Genomic DNA, 27198 nt, shown 5'->3' with positions numbered 1-27198 from the left:
GCAGGGGTAAAATACAGGGAGCGAAAGGCTATTTACAATTTGTACAGAAACCAGATGGCAGTCATAAGAGTCGAGGGGCATGAAAGGGAAGCAGTGGTTGGGAAAGGAGTGAGACAGGGTTGTAGCCTCTCCCCGATGTTATTCAATCTGTATATTGAGCAAGCAGTAAAGGAAACAAAAGGAAAATTTGGAGTAGGTATTAAAATTCATGGAGACGAAGTAAAAACTTTGAGGTTCGCCGATGACATTGTAATTCTGTCAGAGACGGCAAAGGACTTGGAAGAGCAGTTGAACGGAATGGACAGTGTCTTGAAAGGAGGATATAAGATGAACATCAACAAAAGCAAAACGAGGATAATGGAATGTAGTCAAATTAAATCGGGTGATGCTGAGGGAATTAGATTAGGAAATGAGACACTTAAAGTAGTAAAGGAGTTTTGCTATTTAGGAAGTAAAATAACTGATGACGGTCGAAGTAGAGAGGATATAAAATGTAGACTGGCAATGGTAAGGAAAGCGCTTCTGAAGAAGAGAAATTTGTTAACATCGAATATAGATTTATGTATCAGGAAGTAGTTTCTGAAAGTATTTGTTTGGAGTGTAGCCATGTATGGAAGTGAAACATGAACGATAACTAGTTTGGACAAGAAGAGAATAGAAGCTTTCGAAATGTGGTGTTACAGAAGAATGCTGAAGATTAGATGGGTAGATCACGTAACTAATGAGGAGGTATTGAATAGGACTGGGGAGAAGAGAAGTTTGTGGCACAACTTGACTAGAAGAAGGGATCGGTTGGTAGGACATGTTTTGAGGCATCAAGGGATCACAAATTTAGCATTGGAGGGCAGCGTGGAGGGTAAAAATCGTAGAGGGAGACCGAGAGATGAGTACACTAAGCAGATTCAGAAGGATGTAGGTTGCGGTAGGTACTGGGAGATGAAGTAGCTTGCACAGGATAGAGTAGCATGGAGAGCTGCATCAAACCAGTCTCAGGACTGAAGACAACAACAACACAACAACAACAACATACAATATCAGTTCCTCGCTAACCGCTTATTACAGCCTCATGATAACCGTCTCATGGCCTACGTACTGTCTTCTGCGCAGGGGACAACAACTTTAGAAGACGGCGGGTTGGTGAACATTATTCAGAACTTATGCATTCCACTTAGGGAGATGGAAGCAACAAGGCAACTCGCGTGTACATGTTAAGTTCAGTTGCACGTAATGTGTGGTAACACAGAGAAACTATGTGGGAGGGAAATTTTCGAGGGGAAGGGATTTATCACACACACGTAAATCTCTCTTTCAATTTGCCGTAAAGGGACCAAGACGCCCAAGGAGTATCGTGCACTGGTTGCAGACCACGAACACCCCTTCATGACAATCATTTTTCTCAGCTGCAGTCACATTTTTCTGCAAGATAATGCGCCATGTCATAAGGCCAGAAGCGTGAGGGAGTGATTCGAGGAACACAGTGCCGAGTTCCTGTTGAAGTGCTGGCCCTCCAACTGGCCAGGTCTGAACCCGATCGAACACATCTGGAATGCAACTGACCGTAGTGTCAGAGATCATTGTCAACCTCTCCGAAATCAAGGGAATTAGTTGATTTGTGTGTGCACATGTGGTTCCAATTCCATCCACTCACCTTCCAAGGTATCATTGCTTCCATAACAAGACTCTTCGCCGCTGTTATCTGTGCCAAAGCAGGATGTACCGCCTTTTAAGTAGGTGACCATAATGTGTTGGCTGATCAGTGTATGTGTGCGTCTTTTGCCCGACAGAATTTTGCCTCCAAGGCAAATGGTAACGCATAACAAAGTCTGCCACTCAGCGTTAACCATATGCTAGACACACTCGTAAGTTTTGTCAATCCTCGGGTTGTAACTAAGTTCCTTGCATTTCTCAGACATGAATTTCTACAGGAAATCTGCTCCTACAGCTTGAAGCAAAGTTAGTGTCTGGCAAGGCAAGGAGCTGACCTATACCTACATTGACATCACATAATTTATTAAATACCATCAGCGTTTAGGTAGCTGGCACCAGTTGCACTGAAACGCCCTGCTAAACCCGCAGGACAGGTCACATAGTATAAATTGTGGAAAGGGGCCAAAGTAAGGGCTGTCAGTTACACTCGAACATACAGCTTTAATATTTGATCAAACATTTTTTTTGTTTAAGAGAAGCACACAGCTTTAATCCTTGGGACTTAATTACCAGCTGAAAGACACTTTAATGTAAAAACGGCTGCAAGCCAGTAATTTAAAACTCAAGCATAATCAGAAATTTAACAGGCAACACTTATCTTAAAACAGTTCGTTAGTAAACAACTTAAATTCAAATCGGCTCAAGGCCTAACACTAAAAACTCCAAAATATTAATTCTAAAAGGCCTTACGTGAAACAGGTCATTAATGTAGGCTGAAGGCCTTAAGAACAAACAACTGAAGGCTTAAAAATTCAACAACATTAAAATTTTTAAAATGCCAAAGTGCTTACGTGAAACAGTAGTTTAAACTAGGCTGAAGGCCTTAAGAGGAAAACAACTATAACTTAAAACAAAAATCGGCTAGAAGCCATAAAAGTACGAACAACAAGAACAATTTAATAAAAAAGTGACAGTACACCCAAAGGCCCGGGTTCCCGGGTTCGATTGCCGGCGGGGTCAGGGATTTTCTCTGCCTCGTCATGACTGGGTGTTGTGTGATGTCCTTAGGTTAGTTAGGTTTAAGTAGTTCTAAGTTCTAGGGGACTGATGACCATAGAGTACACCCAGGAGCGTTCAGATGTTCGAGGCCTGGAATTCAAACACTAACGCTCGCTTAGGTGAGACAGGCAGTCGGTCCAACCGGTTTCAATCCACTGGAAACCCAACCGACAGACCATTGATCAAGATCAGTTCGATTCCACACTTGCACCAAAACTCAAACGATGCTAACAGCGGAAACTGTAACAAGAACCAGAACGGATTATAGACAACCCTCAAGCGGTTGATGACCCAAATAGATGTCGTCCGACCGACCAAAAGGCCAAGCAAGGTCGTTGCCTCTCAAACGTGCGTGTCGGCAATCGTCGGGCGAGTGATGGCTATCCAGTCCTTCGTCGCTACTCCACGTCAACCGACTAATTCAGAGCCAGTACGCCGACAACCTTTAAATAACTTTTTAGTCAAAACATGTAAATTACACACAGTTTCACGAACACTTGCACGAAGAACTAGACAATCCTAACGGCAGTGACCGAGCAAAACAAGGACGAATCACGAGTTGGCACACACAGCCAACCAATAAGCGATCGCCGGCCAAATACACGTCGTCCGACAAGACGACCGACCGACGATCAACCAAAGTCGTCCCCCACTCAACTCACGTGTCGGCAATCATCGGCGAGTGATGGCTATCCGCGCCTCCCTGGCGCTGCGTGCCCCACTGGTGCTACGACGCGACTGCGCCAACCGACCAACTGCTACACATCAGCACGGAGAGAGCACTAAAATAGCCGAGCAGTCGACATCACAGGCTACACACAATTTCACAGACACTTAGACGTAGAACGCGACCAATGCTAAAGCAGTGACTGTGCAGTCACAAGGACGAACACGAGTTGAGACACACACACCGCCAAACTATAAGCGATCGGCGAGCAAATATACGTCGTCCGGTAAGACGACCAATCGGCGATCAACCACGACCGTCCCAAGCCTTGTGTGCCCGCAACCGTCGGGCGAGTCATTGCTATCCGAACCTCACTGCCGCTCCAACTCGACCAAACTTCTGCCGTGTACCAACTGTCCGACTGCCAGGTCCGAACTCCACTGCTGGCCCATTCCAACTCACTGGTCGACACACGACGACCGGGAAGTAATAGCAGTCCAGCAAAGATAATACGGCAGGGCTTATATCGATAAGCGTTGCTGCTGCCGCTCACGGGCAGACAAAGCAACAACTCTGTGACGCAAGTAATTGAAACTAACATAACGAGGCGGCAGTACGGCAAAAACAGGATGTTAAATAAGAGATGGCACGATCACGAGCCACGCACGGCTCAGCACTTTTTCTTATTTTAAAAACTATGACCGTTTTCGGCCCCCAAGGCCATTATATCGTCGTATATGCCACCGCGTAACGACGATTCATATATTTTCATCTCATCTTAGGCTATATGATAGTGCGGTGACGAAATGATCCAAGATCCTCAGACAGTTACCATATGAACATAAACCAGTACTCTTCTGCCCCTGGTTGGGAATTGGGGGTTAGGGGTGAGTTACTACCAATCTCCAGTCTGATAGGGAAGCTCCACTCGGTCGTTTGCACCAACAACGGATCAGAATCTTACTTAAGCTACAGCGGTCTATCGTTCCAACACTGGAACCAATGGCTCCACGCCGTTCCCACGGGTAGTCTTCAGTGAAAGAAACAGCGCTGGTATCGAATGATTCGTTCAGTGTTGGGTGCAAATCTCAATGTGGCAGACCGAGCTACGTCGTACAGTGACCACCACAATGCGTCGAGTTTCGTACATCAACCTAGTCTTCGTAATTGAGATTCTAGATGGTTTTCCTACATCCGTCTTTAGACCACGAGTGGCCTACCGGGACCATCCGACCGCCGTGTCATCCTCAGAGGAGCATGCGAATAGGAGGGGCGTGGGGTCAGCACACCACTCTCCCAGTAGTTATGATGGTATTTTTGACCAAAGCCGCTACTAATCGATCGAGTAGCTCTTCAGTTGGCATCACGAGGCTGGGTGCACCCCGAAAAGTGGCAATAGCGCATGGCGGCCTGGATGGTCACCCATCCAAGTGCCGACCACGCCCGGCAGCTCTTAACTTCGGTGATCTCACGAGAACCGTTGTATCCACTGCGGCAAGGCCGTTGCCTACATCACTAAAGGCCTTACGTAAACCAAAGCACTTTCGTTTATTAATCCTCGTCAAACCTCAGCAGTACTCTCTTTCTTAAGATTTCGTTATTAGCGTGACATGGTGCTCATCCTGTTTTATTTTTATTGGGATTGAATGTAGCAAGAGAGACTGTGTTGTGCTGACCTTTTCCCGCAGCGAAGGCAAGCACGTCACTTTACTTTTGAATTATTTTTCTTTTTCGTGGTGTAATTTGCACCGGCTGAATGTTCCAGGTTTTCTCACTCTTTTGAAGCTACTTTCAATTAAAATTTGTGTAATAAAACGAGTAAATCATTGCTACATTGTCACTCTGGAACGAATCACCAGAGACCACTATTCTCTTATACGAAAGTACTCAGACGTTGTCCCTCACCAACATCTAAAATTTAGTCGGTGAAGCCAGGTTAACTCCACACAACCGAGAAGAGAAACTTTTTAAGCAGTTTACACTCTGTTTTGGTTCTCTCAGTTGTCCATCAAGAAGACAGTCTCCATTGTCTAATGATTTCCATTGAACTGCTGGTAAGTCTTCTGGGTTCTATGGTTTTGCTTCACGAAATATCTGCATTCCTAACGTTTTGTTTAGGGATGCAGTGGACATCTTCAGAGATACTTCTAGTTCCGCTGAATCTTGAGCAGTAACACGAAGGATGTCCATCGGAGCTCTGGACGAAATGTTACAAATGGAAAAATTTCATGGTCTACGACCCTACAACCCGGAAGAATCACCAGCAGCTAAAACATGTAATCGTGAAATCCTTCATAATATTATTCGCGTTTAACCATTCTGAGCATGGCGGTTTCATCTTGACATGGGCTATACTCTGGACACGTGTCTCTCTTTTCTTGTGCCGTCCACTTTCTAACGACCAGTCGCTGGAGCAGTACTCAAGATTAGGAAAGAGTCTTGTACGCGATTTCTTCGACAGATGCATTCTTCTCGGGTTTAAGGAGTCTTTATACATTACTCTCCTGCAATTGTTGATCACGTCTTACTAACGGACCTGTTAGGAAACAGGTCCATACCTTCTCACTGTTCCTTTTCGTTTACCTCGACTGTCGGTTGTTGAGGTACTAAAGCGGTTGTAAAAACAGTCCTGTGCAACAGCCAGTGGCAGGCCGGTTCTTCCACAACCAGATGGTCGCCCCTGGCGCGTCTGCGGCGTCGCGACGAGTGCGTCGACGCGCGCCCTCCGGGGCCAAGCTCCAGCGTTCAACGAGTGTCCATCCATATATGTATTATCATTATTTTATATTCAGATTTTGATATTATTCGGGCGGCGGGGCGGGGGCGGAGGCGAGGTGGGGGGAGGGGGCAGGCGAGGAACGGAGGGCGTGGCCAGGCCGGGCCGAGTTGCCTGCTGACTCCGGAATGAATGGATGTATAAATGAATATGTTTGAGCAAGGCAGGCGGCGGCGCCGCAGTCTCTGCCCCGCGCCCTCGCCGCCCCCGCGCCGCCCCCACCACCGCCGCCTCCACTGCCGCCGCAGTCGTCTCCGTCGCCTCCGGATCCAGCGGCGCTTCTCAGCGCCCGGGCTTGTCCATGTATGAAAGCGGTACATCACACGCGGCCGCCGCGCTGCTCCGGCCGGCCACACATGCATACATGCAGCACGCTGCCCGCGGTGCACCCGGAAGCTCAGGCCACCTCCGCCTCCGCCGCCGCCGCCGCCGCCGCCGCCTCCGCCGCCTCCGCCTCCTACCGCGGCGCCGCTTGCCCCCTTCTCCCTCCGGCGCCTTCCAGCGTCGCCGCCGCCGCTGCTGCATAATCCTTCTCCCACTTTAAATTGTATGAAAGTTGCATGAGGTAGCTCGCTTGGCAAGTATATGCCGGGCTACGGCGCTCGGGCCTGGTTAGTTTACAAATGAATACAGCGATTGAAGCAACTTATAATATCAATGTAGTGCGGCGTCCTTGTCCCTCCCGGGCGCCGGAGCTGTGCCGTGTTCGCTCTCTCTCTCTCTCTCTGTCTACTCTCTCCCGCTCTCCCGCCCCCTTCCTCTCCCCCGCGCTCGCCTCTCTCTCTCTCCTGGGGGCCGCTCCACCGCTCCCCATACAGAATGGCCATATTAACTTGATAATTAGCTCTGTTATAGGACTTGCAGATGAGTAGCCGGGACCGCGCTCCGCTGTCTGTCCGACCGACCGTCTGCCAGTCTAGCTCACACCGTGAATAAAAAAATCCTTTTTCCTCCTCCTCCTCCTCCTCCGCTCCTCCCGTTCCCTCCCCCCTCGGTTTTCTCACCCCTCCCCCTGTCTCTCTCTCTCCTTCGCCTTCTGTGACTTACATATAAAATTGGGACGGTGCGATGGCGGCGGTTGCATTCTTGTGCTAGCCGCGACGCCGTGAGGGCGTGCGACCGACGCTCTCCGCGACAGTGATGACGCACACGTCGACGCCGCGCGAACCTCGCCCCGGCGCGGGCGGCCGTCCCTCATACGGAACCGATGCCCTAGTGTCTGATCACGTGACCCACACTGACGCCGCCTGAACCGTTACCGACAGTCTGTTCCGCACTCCCGAAGATGCCACAAGGTCGAAACATCTCGGGATATATTTCCACTGTCTCACCGCTCAACCCTCAAGCACTCGCCAATAGGGGAAGTTTCGTCCACGTGAAGTGATTCTGTGATTCCTCCGATAGTAGTTCCGTTATACCGTCCCACAACAGTGTGTACAAAACCCTTGCCCCCACCTGTGTATTTCTCTCCGCAAGAAACAACACCCGCCAACGACGACAGTGACGTGTGTCTCCAGGATTGCTCAACAAATTCCTAAGCAGCTGCTCCGAGGACGACACCGGTTCTTCGTGGGCCCGCGAACCGCGTGGCGGGCAGAAAAACGGGACCTGCGTCATCGGTGGACCGGTGACGTCATTCAGCAGACCTGACGTCACAGCCGGAGCGCTGCGCAGAGGGCAGCAGCGTCGGCGCGAGCAGGTGAGCGGAGGAACTGCCACGGCAGCTGGTCTCGAACCGGGAACTACTGTGGTCACGTGGTCTGCATGCCTTCCCTGTCAGGCGGGGTGATAAATCGTATTGACTGCATCTCTATTCTCTTCCAGTTGAATACCAAAAAGCTGTCTACTAGCAGATGGGCAGCAAGCGTCTGCACTGCCAGATATTTTCGTGACCGATGAACAGGCAGCCGCTTCGTATCTCGGTCTTGGCCAGTATACCGTCGTACTTTACGGGTGTGCCTTTTCAGTATTTCGTGAATTTTATCAAACTTGCTGGTTCTCAAACTGCTCTAACGTATCGCAGCAAAAGAAGTTTCAGGAATAAAAATGTTGAGCGCTTGGTTGAGGCAGTCAACAAACGCGATGCAATTTTTTGTTCTAAATTATGGTCTAGCATTAACTTTCGAAAACGTTGCTACCACTCGTACGAAACGTGATGAATTTCGTTGGGGTGTGGCACGGAAAATGTAACAATGCAAAATGATCTTTTGTGACAAATATTCTACTTGTGGATTATAAAGAGGTTAACACTCTTTTCTTTAGCGTTTGATAGTGACAATAAGGTAAATTCATATCAAATTCAGTATGAGTTAGTATCAGTGCATTTCTACCTGGATCTTCAAAAGCAAATGATTCAAGGGTGAAGAGCACTAAATGAAAGCCACAGTATTTCACGCACACTCAGAAGCGTGTTACGGAGTGACATTCTGCTGCTGAAAGGTTACGTATATAAGGAGTGAAATGAAAAATAAGAAGTGTGAAAATACATAGGTCACTGGGCCACGAATGACATACAATTTGTATGTTGTGGGATACGTCCCCGTCGTCATAACGTAACGTAAAGAACAGAGGATTATTTCAACAAAACAAAACAAAAACAAAAATCTACGAGCTGTTACCAGTACACTGCCTGGACCGAGGTAAAAACCATGTACATGATCTATACGAAATTAAGGAAATAAAAGTGTGTACAGGTTTGCAAGTGGTTAGTGGCTCTCGCATTTTGTGTGTGTGTGTGTGTGTGTGTGTGTGTGTGTGTGTGTGTGTGTGTGTGTGTGTTTACGTGCGTGCGTTCAAATGGTTCTGAGCACATATGAGGTGATCGGTCCCCTAGAACTTAGAACTATTTAAAAATAAATAACCTAAGGACATCACACACATCCATGCCGGAGACAGAATTCGAACTTGCGACCGTAGCGCTCACGCGGTTCCATACTGAAGCGCCTAGAACCGCTCGGCCACTCCGGCCGGCTGTGTGTGCGTGTGCGTGTAGGAGAGAGAGAGAGAGATTATGTGTATTTCTGTATACTTCTCCTTCTCATGATTTAAATGCTTTATATCAGTCAATTGACTGAAGATAATAGGAAAGATGGCAAATGTCCAGGATCACACTGACAAATACATCAATCTTAAATGTCGAAAGGCCTTGAGCAAGTAACGAAAAGTGGGAAACGAACGAAGAAAGGTAGTTAGAGACGAAAAAACATTAAAAGGGTGTAGATTAGGGCAGGCAAAGGAAATAGATCGTTGGCTTCCGAAGTAAGCATCGCGGCATTCGACTTGCGGGGAACTTTGATTAGAATTACTTGGCACCTCGTTCCTGCTGAATCGTGGACTCAGTGAGCTAATCAATACATGTGATGATAATACGTGTAGAGTGAGGAATAGAGAATAGAGAAAATAATTAAATAAAATTTAATAATTTTATATAAAAATTATTCTTGGCAGTATACCTGTATTCTACTTACGCATTGTTTCCCGTTGGGTTTTTATGTCCAATCGACGATTATCAATTGTACCGAAGTACAAGAGCGTCAAGGGACACCAATCATACGAGTATTAAAAGAATGATTTCAGTAAATACCTGAATTCGCTCGGGGAAGAATACGTGAAATCAGAAGAGAGTGAATCTGGTACCTGATATTGGGAAGTGGTGAATAACATTCAGCTGTTGCCGTCTAAGCTTCCTCAGCTGAAGTCATGATTTCAATTGTTCGAAAACTAAAACAGATTTACACACGAAAGGCCAATGATTTTACCAACCGGATATGGACATACGGAATAAATTTCTTCCTTATCGAGGAACTAGCAATAAATAGATACAATTAACAACTTATAATTTTCGAACAGAGTACTTGTCCCATGTATATACGGGATTTTATTTACGAAGAGGGACGTTGAAAGCGTCCGAATCTTTGCATTATTGAGTTTTCTATTGCTTACTTGCGAGGTGACCAGTGGCAGTAAATTTTTTAAACATCCTGACAGATTAAAATTATATACTGGGTCTTGACTCGAACACTGATTTTCGTAGTTAATATGGGGCTGTGAGGAAAGGTACCGAGTCGTGCTTGGATAGCTCATTCGGTAAGAGCATTGCCCACGATGGCCAAGTTTCTGAGTTCGAGTGTCGCCTCGACACGGGTTTAAAAGGCCACAGAGAATCAAAACAGTGCACACTGCGCTGGAAAATTTATTATAGGAAGAGGAATGTTCCTCACCTCAGTGAATAGTGTCTTGCTGCTTTAGTAGGTGCATTTCCCATCTCAGTCTTTCTCAAGCGATTCTGCAAACTCTTAACCGCTCTCGAAATCCCTCCGGGTTTCCAGGCGGCATATGACATCCCTCCCTCCCCCTCTTTCCCTCCCCCACCTCCTCGACTGGCCGCGGCAGCAGACACAGGCGCTGAGCCGGTGGGTGTGGCACCGGAGCTGTCGCTTAAAGAATTCTATGGCGTCGCGTGGCTCACATTCCAGTGACGACAGGTGTGCGAGGTGAACCGACTGGTACGAGGTGGCTATCCATGTGATCATTATGATTGTCCGACAAATCTGTTCAGAAATCACACGGAAGGCATTGCCAATCAACAAACAACAAGCTACTTTTCGACAACGAACTTCTTACTCTACGATGAAGTTTCGGTAGCATCTCAGCATCAACAGTTCAGGGCAAAATACAAATCTCCATTAGACACAAAAGGTTAACAAGTTTGTGCGTGTAACTAACATCTGGATTAGTGCTTATTTGAAACGCATCTGAATGAGGTTATCTCCTTTTCCTTCACTGTGATATCACAGGGTGCTATAAAATTCACAGAATATGGGCGGGGCTATAGATTATACGTAATGTTACTTTGGACTATTGCCTGGGCTGCTTGAAAGTAACGAACGCATATGTCTCATTTCAAGAAAAGTTATAGTTTAAGGGCGCATCAACATCATTTGGACCATTGGGGACGGAGCGCTAGGACAAAGACTTGTGGAATGACTCGTGCATTATTTGATTGAAGAACAGGTCAGATTTTTGCAACAAGTGATATACGATCACCACAGATAAGCTAAAAACGAATTACCCGTCTCACATTTTATATTATTCAGCAAATCAATTACATGGGGAAGATCTATGTACATTCTAACATTTGTACGTGAACCTGTACCTTTTCTAATTGTGTGTTACTTCTCACTACACATACAACCTGCAACTGTTTTCTTCCAGAAGCCCTGTGCTCAGGAATTAGGAATGCTGAAACTGTGTTTTAGACGCACTAACCATTTGACTTAACATGCTCGAATCACTATAAACATACTCGTATATGTGTCTTCTATTTTTAAATTTGCAGAACGCAAGTGTGACAGTTAGCTAATTTATACCCCCACGGAAAATATTAATTCCTGCTCATTGTAATATTGATAAAGTTGCAACTGTGATAATGTAAATAATCTTTGCAGTGCATTTCACTACATACAAGTAAAATTCTATGAGGCATGGTCCTACTGGAAGTGGTATGTCATCGCCTTCGTCCGACCTTTGAACAGACGTACCCACCATTTGTAGGAGGATCTATAGATTAAGATGGACTCCGAATCACGCTGTAATTTAGAATTGTTCACCTTAAAAAATACTGACACATGTGTAAGAAGTTATAAGTGAAAGGAAAGAAAACCTAGGACTGATCTGGGATCCAACCACATATCTATAGATCCGTGGCCTTCAAAGTAACCATTGAGTCACTGATCCAAACCATGCATGTTTCAATGCGCTTCTTTGCAAATTATGCTAACGTTTCACGGTCTATAAGACTTCACTGAACTGAAGACAAGTTAAGAATGGACAAAATAGCATTATGGAGATGTCACATGAACGCTTACTTACTTGCATTTCTTTCACAGAATTCATAGAGAAGTAGCGAAAAAAAACGAAGGAGAATAGTATGAGACTGAAACATTATCTTGAGAGAAATATTGTTATGTTGGTCCTGCATATGGAGTGGCTTATTTGCAGTTCACGTAAGTTGAGAACGAACTGTCCCTATCCGCATAATCAGGACGACAGGACATCGCTAGATTTGTGGGTGGTTTTCGTTCATGTAGCACGTTTGTGAAACAAGCTGTTGCTGACATTTTTACTTACCGACATAACATCACTTTTGTTTGGCTGTTTACCTACCGACATTACATCGCCTCTGTTTAGCTTAAATGTAGGGGAAAATAAGAGCACAAATGTACTAAGAACTTAGTACAATATTTGTCTACAATCATTCAGGAAAACCTGAATTTTATAATTGGATTTGAAATGTCCTAAATCGTATAACAGTTGGGACAGTTAATAATACTCTCGCCGTTCTCCTAACAAATATAATTCTAACTCCATGGAGCGATATGGGCAGCCGACCAAATGTGTTCTGACCACCAGCTATGAAGCAGTTGAAAAACTTGATGTATTTTAGGTATAACAATTTCCAAAAATCTAACACGTTCTAAAGTAGGCTATTCGGATTTTCTCTTAATCCTAAGAAACTGACTTTGTCTTCTTCTCGATGATCTGGGTATTACCAAGTTAGTGATGAAGTGTGACCAAAGGTTTCAGAATGAGTGCCAGGAAAGAGGAATGGGCGGCTGCCTGTAGAACTGACTGGTGGAGGGGGGGAAGAGGGGAGGATCAGAATTCAAGGACAATGGGAATAATCTGCAGAAGTACATAACACCCTATCCCAATGCTATGTTTCGTGAACTGAGAAAAGCTACAAGGAACTTGAGAAAGTTTTCACAGTGATCTCGAAGAACAACCTTGCGAAATTTTTTCTGTATCTACATTTGAAACCAACAAAATACAACGGGTTAGCTGTCCAGGTGTATGAGTTGTACCAATAAAGTTTCTCTTCTTCGTGTTCCATTAATAGTTACACATAAAATTACCTACGTGAAATAGGTATCGGATTTAACATGCTTGGCTGGGGGAGTCAAAAGTTTAGCTTTTCCTGTGATGAATACTTGCCGTGTCGTATTTTTTGACAAGATGATATAATATTAAAATTAATTTATTTCCTAAATTCAGCCAGACGATGATATGATTAAGACAATGGAGTTCGTCTATTATTGCCCTTTTTCAATCGTGTGTTCATTTTCAACTGCCTGTAAACAAAAATGAGGTTTCAACTAACGTTATACTTCGTGACATCGATCGGTTCATTATTAGCCAGCTCGGAACACAGTATTTACGAAAACGACTGCATGTAAGATTTGAATAAATTCTGAGGTCCAGAGGTTTATGTATGGCTAAACAGTCTTCTAATTTGACATCTACACACGATTACATACACTGCAATCGAGCATATGGCGGAGGGTACCTAGTACCACCGCTGGTGAACACTGTCTTTTTCCACTCACAAATGCAGCATAGCAAAAATGACTGTACATGTACTTCCTTACGACCCCTCATTTCTCCTAGCTTGCCTTCTGGATCCTCACGGGACGTGTTTGTTGGTGGTAGTATAACCGCTTTGCAGTCTGTTACGAATTCCGGTTCTCTAAATCTCCTCAGTGGTGTTTCCCAAAAAGAAGTCTTCTTCCTTCCGGTGATGCCCAATAGAGTTCACGGTACATTCCTGAAATATTCACTTGTTGATCGAATTACCGATAAGAAATCTAGGAGCACATCTCTGACCCGCCTCTACGTCGTCCCTTAATCTGACCTGCTGGAGGTCCCAAACACTCGAACGAAACACAAGAATGGGTCGCTCTAATTATCTGTACACAGTCTCATTTACATATAAGCTACGCTTCCCAACAATTCTCCCAATTAACCGAAATCTACCATTTGTCTTCCACAGAAGTCACCTTATGTGTTCTTCTCATTTCATATATCTGTGCAACGTTACGCCTGAATACTTAATTGTCATGGCTGTGTCTAGCAGCACGCAATTGACACTGTAGTTAGACATTACAGGTTTGGGTTTCCTACTAGTCTGTGTTAACTTGCATTTTTCCACATTTAGAGCAAACCGCCATTAATTATACTACATATAAATTCTGTCTAAGGAACTCCCTGGCAGAATAAAGCTGTTTGTCGGGGCTAGACACGTTCTCGGGACCTTCGCCTTTCGCGGACAAGTGCTCTACCATCTGAGCCACCCAAGCACGATTCACGACCCGTCCTCACAGCTTTCATTCCGCCAGTACCTCGTCACCTACTCTGCAGCGGACTGAGAATTTCATTCTGGAAACATCCCCCAGGCTGTGGCTAAGCCACGTCTCCGCAATATTCTTTCTTCCACTTGTGCTAGGTCTGCAGGAGAGCCTCTGTGAATTTTTTAAGATATGGGATGAGGAACTGGAGGAATTAAAGCTATGAGTACAGGTCGCGAATAACGCTTGGGTAGCTCGCCTAGTAGAGCCCACGAAAGGCAAAGGTCCGAAATTCTGTCTAAGTCAAATTGTATCCTTCTACAATAAGTTAAAGACGACCCTTTTCCGTACAGTATGGCGTAATGATTAAAATGTGGCACATTGCTGCTCACTGCTCTCCTAGGTCGTTTATGTATGTACAGAGCAAGATCGGTCCTACCACACTTCCCTGGGCCGCTGCTGACGATACCGCTATCTCCGATAAACACACGTCGTTCGGGACAACATACTGGTTTATATTACTTAAAGCGTCTTCGAGCCACTCACATATTTGTTATATTGTTCCGTACGCTCTGACCATAATTAACAGCATGCAGTGTGGCAGTGTGTCGAAAGCTTTCCGGAAACCGAGGAGGGTGGAATCAGCTTGTTGACATTCATCTAAGTTTCTCAGGTTATCTTGTCGTGTCTTACCTGTATTATCTAATAACCTGAGAGCATTTAGCACTGAGGTGAATACATTGATTCACATTTATATAGTCTGAAATGCAGGAAATATCGGAGACACTGCACCATCGACAACTTACCTGCCGGCCGCGGTGGCCGAACGGTTCTAGGCACTTCAGTCCGGAACCGCGCGACTGCTACGGTCGCAGGTTCGACTCCTGCCTCGGGCATGGATTTATGTGATGTCCTTAGGTTAGTTAGGTCTAAGTAGTTCTAAGTTCTAGGGGACCGATCACCTCGTATGTTAAGTCCCATAGTGCTCAGAGCCATTTGAACCATTTTTGAACAACTTATCTGGTGTGCAACAAATCTTTTACAAAACAAGGAACTCTAATGGGGAACGTATGCGTCCTGTATACCTTGCTCAAATGTAACACCCCGCTCCATGAAGTCCAACATGGAGGCAAATACTCGCTGTCAAAACTGTTAAGCCCAAGAAATCTGTGTCTGTGGCGCAAATTCGTGACTGACTTTGGGCCTGGCTGGAAGTATTCTCTACGCCACTAGGAGGGTGAGCGATAAATTCTAGTAAAAGCTTTAATTTGCAAAAACAAGAAAGATTCAAGCTGAGTTTCGCTTTGTAAATGCGAGTTCAATGGTGAATAGAAGCTTTTCTCTCTCTTGATGACTAATTATATTCCAATATATATGCACTCAAGCATTCAGCAGCAAATTGATTAAGGGTGTAGTATATAGTGGAATTACCGGTAGCGTTGGTAGCATTGGTACGGAAATAAACGCAAATGGAGGTATGAGAGAGGAACTGGGAGCCGACGAATTCGCTCTCTCTCTCTCTCTGTTCATAATTATAACGCACATCGTTCAGTGTTAGTCCATTGTGTTTTTCATACCCTTTCAAAATATAAATTGCCTTTTATATGTAAAAGAAGATAGCTGCACACGGAACGTCTGTTCATTTATACAACCAAAAGAATTCCTTTTGATGCAAGTACAGTTTACATTAAAAAACACAAAAAGTTACGCAATTATTGTATTGTTTTGTACTCAGTAGAATGTTCTTCGTCATTATCAAAGGAAACAGTTTTTTGTTATAAGTGGTAAGTACAAAAGCTGTTTAGTGATAACAGAAACAAGTTTTTATAATCCTGAAGACATACTGAAGAGATGTTGGAAACGTTTTCTTATTTTCGTATTTTTTAGTAATAGGTTTTTTGAGTAAACTTCGATTTCCAGCGCTATATGATAAACTTCTTTTCTTTTTTGCTAATCTTGCTACAACATTCCTCTGTTTAACTTATAAATCAACAGTTACCGAATAAAACCTGAATTAAATAAAGACAATCTCAGTTTTGCTATAAATACTGTTTATTTTTACGTAGACAGGATAGGTATGTAGAATAAAATTGTTCCGTGTGTTATGGATCCCTTTATGTATTCACACTCAGTTTCTAGGTAACACTTCCGATTTCTAGGTGACCTAGTATGACACTGATCGTATGCATAAACAAAGCGATATAAATGACGTAACGCCCGATAGGTATGCAACACACCTAACCTAAGGGTACCGCGGTTACTGTCTTCATTGGCCAAAGCTACTGGGAAAATTACCGTAGTCTTTGCTCACTTAAAATAGCCTACTTTAGTGTTACAGCTCTACCTGTCATACAAAAGTGTATATGTTTACTAGGAGAGATTCGTGTTGATTGTGTGCCGAGATCGGAATAATGCCGCAGTGCGCTTCGCGCCCAGCACCGCCGCAATTTAGGCGAGAGGCGTCGGTGCGGAGACGTGCGGTGCGGCGGGAAACGCCCAGCGCCCGGCTCTGTCCCTTCTCTCCGCTTGCCTTTCCCTTTCTTTCCTTCGCGGACAGCACGGAGGTGGAGTGCGGCCACCAGATGGGCGACGCGCGTCGGAATGCCTCTCCGGCGGCTGGAGGGGCGCCGTCTACGTGTGGGCGGCTGCGGCGCCGGCCCCCGGCAAGATGGCCGCCGCTGGCTCGGCCCCCGCCCCAGCCATGCTGGCTGGACCGCTGGAGGACACGACAGCGCGGCCCGGCAGCAGGAGGCGGCGGCCCCGCCACGGCGACACGCCCTGACAGCCGCGGCGACAACCACTCACCTCTCCTGTCACTGCGGCCGCGCCGCTTGTCCCTCACCTGCTGTTCCCTAGCAGTTGACTCAGACATGCAGTCGTCAATGAAGACTCGACCTCAGAAAAGAATTCGATACCCTTCCACAGCGTCATTTAGTCACCAAAATACGAGCTTACCGAGTGTCGGCCCAGTTCCGATTGATAACATCCTTGCAAATAGAACACAACGAGTCATTCTATATCTCCACCTACAGCGTGTTGGGGAACTGCGGCTACAAACTTCTATTACCTGTACAGAGGAGTGAGTGCACAATAATTTGAATAGGATCCCATGTCCAGAGACGTACCTTTTCCATTCTACGATGGTTTCGTTTCAGATGTGCTAAGCGGCCACATCTGATGAGAGAAAAGACTCAAAGTTGCTCGTTCTGGTACGCAGTAGAGTAGACGGGATGAGGTGTATTAAACCTGTTCTTGGAAACTGTGCCACTGAATGCTTGTCAGGAAACATGGGTTCAAAATGATGGTGCCACCTCACTTCTCAAGTGCGCTTCGGAGATATCTCAACAGATGGGACGGTGAGAGGTGGGTAGGCCGAGGTGGTCCAATTGCGTGGCCCTGCTTCTTGAGGGGTCGCATGCAAAGTTTAATTTACAAGACTTCTGTAGAGCAAGAGGAAGATCTGCTCTCACGAATTCTGGCCGCTGCTCTAGAGAGTGAAAAGACACAAGATCGGATAGAGAGAGTGTACCAGAACATGCTTTGTAGGTACAAAGTCTGCAACAGCGGTGGTGGTCGCCACATCGATCCGCTATTCTAATGCATCAGTACTGTTCTGTCCGTACACTATACTGGCCTCTTTTTTCTTTTGTAGTAATGTTTTCATGTAATATTTAAATGGTAATACAAAGGAATGTGCTTAAGTTCAAATGGTTCAAATGGCTCTAAGCACTATGGGACTTAACTTCTGAGGTCATCAGTCAGCTAGAACTTAGAGCTACTTAATGCTAACTAACCTAAACAACACACACATTCATGCCCGAGGCAGGATTCGAACCTGCGACAGTGGCAGTCGCGCGGTTCCAGACTGCAGCGCCTAAAACCGCTCGGCCACTCCGGCCGGCTGTGATTAAGCTATAAATGTATGTTTAATTATGTTTCCTTACGAACTGCTACATGAAAAGTTATAATGCGACCAGCCTAACTCAGTTCCTCAAGCACAAGTGGATGAGTTAAAGATCTGAACTGAAACTACCGACAGAGGAAACGGTATGTTTCCGGTATCGGTTCCTGTTCAAAGTACTGTGTACTCACTCCCTTCTAGCGGTCAGAAGTTTGTAAGGAGAATTTCCGAACACCCTGTATATGCCGGGTGCAACCTTACGATGTGCGCCAACTTTTTCATCTCAGAGTAGTACTTGCAACCTACGCCCTCAATTATTTGCTGATGCGTTCCAACCTCTGTCTTCCTGTCTTCCTCTGAAGTTTTTATCCTCTTCAGCTTACCTTCTTTACGCAAAGTTATCCCCTGGCGCCGCAAAAAAAAAAAAAAAAAAGTGTTAAGCATATGTAAAGGACCTCAAATGATGTATCTTCTGAATTCTCAACCCACAAACTGTGTTATCGTATTTCCACTGCTGAGATAGTTGTATGGACACGTACTGAGAGCCAATAAATTAAAAAACAAAAAAGAAAAAATCCAACCTTGCTCAAGCGTGTCTTGAACTGTTGACAAGTCAGAATCTGTTACAATCTGTTCCTACTTGACGCTACCTGGCTCAGCAGATCAGGCTGTCGGACACATTACACCAAAAAACGTATGCTCTCGAAATTTGAACAGTAAACCACCCTGACATGCTGTATTCTATTTGCTAGTACCCTTCCGTCCAGTCACACAGTCGGTCTGGTAATTCCAACCAACCGTATGGCAACATGCGATTGGGGAACTGTTCTTAACGAAAGAAAATCAAGTTTTCTTTAGTTAGGCTACTCACGGATGATTCTGTTGCCTGCAGGAATGTAAAGACGCCAGAAGTCTGTAGCGAAATGACGGAAGACCTGCAGAAAACCGACAATTGGTGCAGACACTGCAGTTGTCCCCGAACACGAATAAATGTGACACCATGAACGTAACAATGTTAAGAGCTCCACTGGCACTATTTTTGGTTTAATTGATCAGTTTTAATAGGTTTAACTTAAATGTAACTTTTTTTTCAATAATGGAAACAAATGTGATGTGGGATGCAAACAAATTCAAGGTGACCCCATGATTATGTTACAAACTTTCAGAGATGGTGGAGAGCAGTACACGTATCAATTTCTGGTTCAAAAACGGCAGAGTCGAAATTTATATTAGATAATCGTTCTGATACCCCTGATAATAGAATATACGTAGATTTTAGGGTAGACAATTTTCATAGGTGGTTGTATGGACTAAAAAAGGAAAAAGAAAATATTGTCCTGTAAATATGGCCTCTAAAATACACACCTTTAAGAGGTACGAGGACTTGTTCATCTTCGATAGTGTTAAAGACATATTTTTATTGCAACCTCTTTGGTTCCCTTATAGATGGAGAAGACAGTATGGACCGAAACAAGGCAAAGACTTCAGTAAAGGTGGGCTCCAAAATGCATACCTTAAGAGCTACGAACACTTGTTCAGTAGAAGAGACGGGTTTCACGGTAGCGAATATGAGTAAGTGCTAACAGATCTTAAGGTGTGCACCCACGTTTGACGGACACGCTCGTTTGCTGGTTATTTCTATCTTGGTTTGATCCATGCTACCACCTTTGAAAATTGCCTGTCCTATAACCTTAGTAAAACATGCTGGTACACGCTTTCCACTCTCAGAGGAACGAGAACGATTTTCACTTGTAACTTTCGTTTCGGTCGTTTTAGAACCAGGGACCTTACCTCAAACTGATAAATTTACCGTTCTCCATCACCTCTGAACGTTTGTAACATTATCTTAAAATCATACTGTATAATATAACTGCCGGGTATATTCTTATTGTCAACATATAACTGAAAAGCAATTAAATGAGTCAAAAATAAAGAACATACTCGAAAAATAAATCTCCAGAAAATAGCAAGAAACAACATTTGTTCCTAAAATTGTCCCTTAGAAATGGACCATGACAAAGACCCTGACCTTGACAATGAAGCATGAACCATTAATAACGAAGCATGAATCAGTAAAATGACCTATAAACCAGAACGAGAGTGTGTTAACCACGTTTAACTCACACTCTTGCTTTCCACTTAACATGCTTCACGTTATAGGGATTTTATATTGCGATATGCTTTCGCATTAGAAGGTTAGTTGAAGATAGTAACAGAAGCTATTCATTTGGCTTACGAGCTTTGGCATACTGTACGATACTACAAGTATAGTACATTTCAGTTACTTGTCTCTTATAAGAGAATACGCTTGGAAATGGCTCTTAATGGCTGTAACTAGACTGGTTATGTTTTTAATCGTAGGGAGAATTTTAGCAGTTGTAGTGGTTTCCTTTACGGAGGTTCCTTGAAGTGCTCGTGTATGGTAAATCATTACCAGGTTCATCTACCAAGTACCAAGTACGTAGAGAGAAGCATAGCGTGGTTGGTCCGATGCATGGGATTATGCACTTGCTGAAACACTCAAATGCTAGAGTGCTAGTTCTTTAACCACGGGTCATATGTTTCCCAGCGAACAGCTTCGTAAAATCCCACACGTTTTGTCTAAAAACTGTGACACTTTAACTTTTTAGCTCTTCCTAAGTTGAAGAGAACTCTGAGACAAGTACTGTAGAGCACCGTCTCTAATGACCTCGTTGTCGACGGGACGTTAAACACTAACCACCACCACCACCACTGTAGAGCAGAAAACATTCGGAAAATTCCTTGTACCTAATAGTGGAGAAACTTACTATTGGCTATAGAAGTATAATTAGAATAGACATTTACAGCAAAGTTCCTTTATCTGATAACACTTTGTTTTCGAAAAATGTTATTCTTGTAAAGCATCAGCATGTGAAAGCCACCCATTATAGCATGATGAATATCATGATATTCCACCGACAAGATAAAAAATATACAGCTCGAATTTCGGAGTAATCACTCGTAGTTTTACGCCGCGTTGACAATAAAGGTTTTCGAAGCACCTTATCAACGGTAAAACGATGCATTGCTCTGCAATACTATCAGATTTTTTCACTTTTTGGTGTTATTTTAGTTATCTGTGATTCTGATAATTTCTTTTAAAATACAAAAGTACTGTGAAGCAAAATAAAACACGTCTGAGTCGAGAACCCTGCATCCCGCCCCTTTCTCTCTCTCTCTCTCTCTCTCTCTCTCTCTCTCTCTCTGAGTGTGTGTGTGTGTGTGTGTGTGTGTGTGTGTGTGTGTGTGTCAGCGCTCTCGCTAGCGTATGTGCCAAAAGGTCTTGGTCTATGTTAGAGATGACAGTTCTCTATTATAAATGGTCCGAAAGAAGTTTTCTGACACCGGGAGATCCGTGTATGCGATAAGCGACCGTAAGCCATTTGCCCTTATGCTAACAACGCTCTGTAGGACGGCCCGTTTGACACTACACGACTCATTATCTGTCTTCACCGCAAACTGCCGCTGGTCACGCAAGTGTTAGATCCTATCGGCGCTTCCTCCACCTTTGACTTGCGACCGCTGTTATCGGCCACTCGCCTACGTCATAAGAACTTGTTTACGGTGACCCAGTAAAGAGACTCATGAGACTACCTTTCAACGAAATTTCGCGCAATTTGTAACTTTTTTAAATAATAATCTGAGGCGTCCCCTATCGACTGATATCAAGTAGACGTTAAGTTTTTTTTGTGATCAAAGAGTGTTCACAAAGAGATGGTTGTAGCTATCAAATTATTTCGACCCTTTACACATTATTTCACAGATATTAAGTAAAACGTGCTGTGCTATATTTCCTCTTTCCTACCGACTTAATAATGACAACGAACAACCAACTGTCGATGGGTCTGTGGTTTTGCAGCACTGATAGACGGTTACAAGGAAAAAAAGTGGTGCTTACTGAGATTCCATGGTAGGTTGTGTGAACATTTCGGATTTCTGTGCAAATCAGTGCCTGCGAAACACTGTGTACATATATTTTTTGAAGTTTTAGTGAGGCGTAAAAGTTTGACATTAGAAACATTGAATAAACCTAGGAAAGATTTTGGAAAAATTACTCAGTTCACTTTGTGAGATGTTCATACACAAAAATTGTGAGATTAATGTAAATCAGGTTACGTGAGAAATTCTTTTACAAACGTTTATAGTGGATTCTTTACGTGAGAATGAGAACGAAATCGTTATAAGCATAACTTCGATTTTTTTCTTTTTCACGTAAAATTGGGAATTTGTTAGACGATGGGGTGACGTTATCTATGCATCGGTCTGATCAGGGAGAATCCATTCTGAAGTCCACCCAAGAAGATACAAGTAACAGCACACAACAGGTTACGCATGCTCTTGCAGGGCGTCTCACACGTGCTGTCTACAAGAACTACATTCAGCACATTTTTCTAGACTCGTCACAGGATCTGCTTTTTAAGTAAGTGTAAACAAGTGGTTTATCCATGACAGGAACCCGGCAACCTGCAGTCACATTTTTCAAGTAGCAGTGGAGTCTTTGACAGATGGTTGCGTATGGTAAGATTTGTTCCATGCCATGCACGTCCCACCGGTCTTAGTCGTTTTCATTATCTGTTGCGTCACCTGATACAATTAGCAAATACGGCAAACATTTATTTACCTCCTGTGAAACTGGAGGTATGTCAAACTGTACTACAGTCCATGGTCGTCACAAGAGTTCGAAGCAAGCGGGATAGCACATTTTGGACATGTGTTACGAGCTTCTGACTATAGAAAATGGGAATTCTTTTACTCATTAATAACTCAAAAACTAATGATTTGTGATATTTGTGTGGCCTTTTGTTTTTGTTTGCTATGAGGACTTCGACCTGGAAGCTGTATATGTATTTATTACACACCCTGTGTAATTTAAGATTCTTCTTTTCTTATCGATAAGCATCGCACTTTAATGCAGAAAACTTGGTTCTCTTGCAGAAGTCTTAAATAGTTTCACGTGTGCTCCATTTATCTTTACACATTGGAGATAAGTGTCTTGTCGATACCGGTAGGATTGGAGAGCAATTAGTAGACCAGGCAAGCAAGAATCCGAGAATAAACTAATCACAAACAGGATAGGGAAAGCAGCATAAACGTCGATTCCCAGATTACTCTGTGAACCTAACTCCTCTCTAAACGGAGAGAAGCGTGTAATAACCATTTCACTAATGTCCCTCGTGAACTGCACAATTTAGACGGACAATTCAGTCAAAGAGTGAGGCTTAGATGCCACTAAATGACTGTGTCACAGACAATTTTCCAGTCAACAGCTGAGCACGTAAGAATGGTGAAGTAAAATGGATCGCCAAAACGGGCAGTTTCATGGCTGATATGTAGCCTGCGATATAAAGCACTTTATCAGAAGGAATGTCTCTCCACATGCAGTAATCATTATTCTTTATAGTGGCCGCAGTAACAAAACTGTTCACTAAGAAGCCAGTGCACAATCACTTTTCTGAAAGCTATCTAGCTTCTGGGCTACAGTACTATTCCACAAGCTAGATTTACCAAGAAACATAGGCGCAACATGAAAAGGGACAGTGCTGGAAAAGAAAGTTCCATTGTGGTTTCGAGTTTCCAACTTTTAAAAAAACTTACTACGTGTACTACGAATAACCCATAGATACTTCGACAATGTAATCCGTCATTAAACATTAATTATTTTTAAATTTGATGCCAGCGTTGAGGTGAAAGATTTTATAGAAACAGTCGGCCTTGTTGATATTCACTGATGTACTATTAAAGTAGAACGACCTAAAGAAATAGAAAGGTATATGAAATAGAACCTTATTTAACGTTTTTCTATACGCTCTACGTATTTAAAAAGAAAACATCTCTTCTGAAGCAAACTGTTGGTCTGATACATAACTTTCAGCGGATATTCATGGACTCTCGTGTCAGGCGCTCCAGCTTTGTGTTTGCGTATCAGCTCTTCTAGCGATAGTTTGAAACGTAAACAGAAATGCCAGCCTTTAGCAGCTTCAGTCCGCTCTGTTCGCCAACAGTTCATTATCAAATATGCTGTTCTCGACTGAAAATGACGCTCCATTGTTTAAACACCAAACGCACGCGTTTACTATTAGCAATGAGTTTTCATTACTTAACGAATAAAAATAAGTGTTTCTTCCGCTTTCCCAGTGTTTATCCCGCCGAGCGGTGTCCGCTGTTTATCGCAATTTGCCTAATTTATGATGATTTACCTTTACGGCCGCATGCCATCCAGAGACGCATTTATGGTAAGGGGGGAGGGGGGGGGGAGACACGTGCGCCATCTGTATGTGGATTGTGTAAACTCGGTACAGTGTACTGTATTTTAGCTTTGCCTGTATCTTATCATCTGATTCGGAGACTGGGGGCCAGTTCAGAATTTGGCAAAAGAGCAAGGAAAACCACCTAAAAACCACAGTCAGGCTGGTCTGTTTACCAGACCACTAACCGTAAATCTACCTCGTGGATTCGACCCAGCCTAGTGCACGTCTGAGTCTCGCATACTAACGCGTTGTGCATTAAACTAGAGGAGCCGGCCGTTAGAAACCACGTAACGTGTAAATAAAATACAGCATTATTGTTATGACACACATCAGACATCACCGAAAAGAACTAAACAGATAGTTAGATACATTCTTAATTTCAAAGTGAGGATCAGTATAGTATCGCGAGCTACTATGTTGTTTAATAGACTACAAATTTAGGTGAGAGTTGTTATAAATTAAATCAGGTGAAAAATGAGATACACAACGCTCTTCCTGTTACCGTCATTCTCTAATTCGACTAATATTTGTTTGAATGAAGCGTGAATTCGACATCGACCTAGTTAACCATATTGACAAAGTGTCTGTTATATTGTGGTTTCCTCGCATTTTACCTGCTGTGTGTGTTCTTTTACCGTATGGCAATATATTTTTGAAGTAGGCGTTGAAAAAACGGAAACTAGTTATGCACGGTAATGAAGATGATGACGTAGATATGCTTGCTTAGCACGAACAGAATAAATGGCTACTTATGTGAAAAAGTGCAACAGAACATCAAGTACTTACGTGGTACGGAATTCGGAATTTACTGTTATCTATGTATGGAATACTGAGAGCCAAGGAAATATTTTATGTTTCCAAAGTGGCACTAACTTTATAAACACATAATTAGTATATTTAGTTAGTATAAATTATCTAAGGTAAAAAGTGTGTTATTTAAGTCTCTTCTTCTTACTGACATTGAGCGAAAGTGGTAGGTCACTATAGATTAGAATTTTGTTTGGGTAGGTCTACGCGTCTGAAGCGCATCAGCTCGCCAACGGACTGGTTAATCATATTGAGAAAGTGACTGTTATATTATGATACCCTAATCTGTCATATACTGTGTGCTTCTGTCTAACAGGCAATATATTTTTTAGGCAGGAATTTTTAAAAAACTGCAGATATAATTTTATTTGTGTAAGAAGAGATAAATGTGTCGATGCCTTTCGTACTTACTAGTTATGCACGGAAATGAATACGATGACGTAGATATACCTGTGTTGTATCTACAGAAAAAGTGGAGACATACGTGAAAGAAAGGCAATGGAACAAGTACTTTCGAGGTACAGAAACTGAGATTCACTGTAGTCTACGCATGGAATGCTGAAAGTTACGGATGTATACATATATTATGCTTTTAAGGTGCCACTAATTTTATAAGCTTACTGTTAGTATATTTCACAATGATCAGTAGATCGAAACGTTTCTTGATTCCAGAAGTTAATGTAGTAGGCTTCAAATTTTTGTTTAATGTGGTGTTTTAATTACGTTTCGCGAAGTACGGCAAAATATGCGTTCTTCTGTTCTCAAACAGTTTTACCTCTAAACCGAGAAAGTGAGATACATTCAGGCGAAAGTGAGTATGTCTGTCGTCTATCGAACGACAAGTAGGAAGGCAAATCTCCCCGAGAAGAATCCAGCCACTTGGCATGCAGTAGGCAGTGAGTTAACGCAGATAACAATCAGAGGTTTCCCGTGCGGTAGCTACCGGGAGCTGTGTAGCTACTGACGGCTCGGGGACTCTGTTAAACCTCCGCTGAGGGCAGCGCCGTTGTTGTTTCCATCCATTCGGGCTGAGCGCATGAAAGGGGCAGCGCTTCATAAATATTTATCGCCTCCCGATCGGGGGAGTCGACCACATTCCCGGACTCGTGCAGGTGGCCTAATTACGGCTCGGCCCTGCTAGAACGTCAAAAAGGGCTCCACCCGTGGGGTGGTACCGTAGAGTATCACCTGGACACAATAGGCGCCGCCAAATACGACTTAATTCTCGTGTCAGTCCCGATTCGTGATTCCAAACAGCTGACTGCTGCCGCAAGAGCTACATGCGAACACGAGAGAAGTTATTCCAGTGTCACATTATTTGGTGTCTAACAGCTCTCTGTATGGAGTGTGCCGTTTATATTAATAGTGCAAACAAAGCTTTCGTCCAGACACAAAATTAAAAGAAATATCAATCAAATGTCGTTTAGCTACTGAGGCTATGTTCGGTAAGAATAGGAGCTGAAGTAATGAATTAAAATTTATGCCAAGGCCAGGATTTGAACTGGTGTTTCCCGTTTAATATGCACTTCATCACTGTGGCATTGCGCCTAACAAAGCTGCAAGTATACTGTAATTCAGTGCCCTTCGTAACAAAAGCTCCAATTCACTCCTCAGCCCATCTCGATTCCTTGAGGTGCTATTCCTTGTCAGATAGCCTCGGCAGTATTGACCATTTACGAAGTGGAAAATCAAGATGTGCTGAGACGTGGATTCATGTTTGTGTTACAGAAGGTATTGGAGTAGGGTAATACATGCAGATGTATTAGCCACAGTGCTACGGTGAGTAGTGAATGGTACATCTGCTTCACAAACAGAAGACCTAAGTCCCAGCATTAGCATAAATTATGCCTCATTACTTCAGGTTCTATCCTTATCGAAGGTAAAGTTGAGGCTCTGTATGTCGCCTGGGAATTCCATCAGACCATTCCTAAGGCATGTTTGTCAGCCTG

At 43.8% G+C, this 27198-nt stretch overlaps 1 long non-coding RNA gene across 3 annotated transcripts in view; it reads left to right on the top strand.

The window, feature by feature from the left end:
* The first annotated feature begins 7250 nt into the window (after positions 1-7250).
* The window catches only part of LOC126284697 (uncharacterized), a 175490-nt gene continuing 155542 nt past the window's right edge, over positions 7251-27198 (top strand). For all 3 annotated transcript variants that reach the window (XR_007551528.1, XR_007551526.1, XR_007551527.1), the window contains exon 1: positions 7251-7848. This is a non-coding gene — a long non-coding RNA (uncharacterized LOC126284697). The remainder of the gene's footprint in view (positions 7849-27198) is intronic.

Source organism: Schistocerca gregaria, chromosome 8 (assembly GCF_023897955.1).
Source record: "Schistocerca gregaria isolate iqSchGreg1 chromosome 8, iqSchGreg1.2, whole genome shotgun sequence".
Taxonomy (NCBI): domain Eukaryota; kingdom Metazoa; phylum Arthropoda; class Insecta; order Orthoptera; family Acrididae; genus Schistocerca; species Schistocerca gregaria.
This window is presented reverse-complemented; position numbering and strand designations above follow the sequence as displayed.